This window comes from Pteropus medius, unplaced genomic scaffold (genome assembly GCF_902729225.1).
Source record: "Pteropus medius unplaced genomic scaffold, Ma_sr-lr_union100, whole genome shotgun sequence".
In the NCBI taxonomy this organism is placed as follows: domain Eukaryota; kingdom Metazoa; phylum Chordata; class Mammalia; order Chiroptera; family Pteropodidae; genus Pteropus; species Pteropus medius.
In genome coordinates, this window is record NW_024350319.1 from 5,700,403 (window position 1) to 5,701,999 (window position 1,597).

Here is a 1,597-nt window from a genome sequence, read left to right on the forward strand (position 1 = left end):
AAATGCTAAAGAGTCTTATTTAAGAAGAAGAAAAAAAAGATAAAAATATGAATAAAATGGCAATAAATACATATCTATCAATTGCTTTCAATGTAAAGAGATTAAATGTTCCAATAAAAAGTCATTGGGTAGCTGAATGGATAAGAAAACAAGACCCTTACATGTATTACCTGCAAAAGACACTTTGCATCAAAAGACACACACAGACTGAAAGTAAAGGGCTTGAAAAAGATATTTCAAAAAATAGCTGGGGTAGTAATATTTACACCAGACAAAATAGTCTTTAAAACAAAGATTATAACAATAGACAAAGAAGAACCCAGTAGTCCTACCTCTTTGTATTTACCCGAAGAAACGCAACACACTAACTTCAAAGGGACATGTACATTCACATGTTCATTGCAGCGTTATTTATAATAGCCAAGACATGGAGGCAACCTGAGTGTCCATCAAATGGATAAATGAACAGAGAAGAGGTGGTACATATACACAATGGAATATTAACCATAAAAAAGAATGAAATCTTGCCATCTGTAACAACATGGGTAGACCTAGGTATTATTCTGTGTGGAGTAAGTCAGATAGAGAAAGAAAATGCCTATATGATTTCATTTACATGTGGAATCTAAGGAACAAAGTAAACAAACAAAACAGAAACAAACATACAGATATAGAGAACATTTTGATGGTTGCCACATGGAAGGGAGGCTGGGGGGATGAGTGAGAAAAGGGAAGAAATTAAGAAGTACAAATTGGTAATTACAAAATAGTTACAGCAATATAAAGTATAACAAAGAATATAGTCAATAATATTATAATAATTATGTATGGTGTCAGATAGGTACTAGATTTATCAGGGGGATTACTTCATTAGCTATATAAATGTCTAATCACCCTGTTGTACATCTGAAACTAATATAATATTGTGTGACAAGTCTAATTGAAAAAAAAAAATAAGGGATTGTAAACTGACAAGGTGCTTGCAATCCGTGAGGTCAACCAAGAATTGCCTCGCCTAAACAAAATAAAACAAAACGAAACAACAACAAAAAAGAAAAATAAAAAAATATTAAAACAATAAATCAAGATAGAGAGGCAATTGATCTGATTTGGAATTCTAGGCTGTTCTATGAAGCTGCTTTCCTAAGAGTGATTTCTTTTAATACAAAATTTTAATATGACTCTCTTACAGCTTGATCACACACGATTCTGTTTGAGGAATTGAGTTAGACAACAAAAAATGCCTATTAAAACTAAAATATAAAAGCGTGTATATAAAATCTTTTATCCTTTTCTACACTTTAAACAAATTGTCATGAAAGCCAAACTACTTTTAAGAAACTGCTTACTTGAATTATGTACTGAAAGAAATTTATAGATTCAAAATAATATGCTAATTCTATTTCAGATAACATTAGACAAATATTTTGAGTGAGGAAAACTTTTTTTTCTGTTTGTTTTGATTATTGTTTTTAAAAAGAAAACTAAGCAAAGAAATTGCTCGTTTATCTCCTACTAGGAGATGTGCATCTTGAGGAAAGTTATGTCTTTATCTATCTATCTATATCTATCTATCTATCTATCTATCTATCTATCT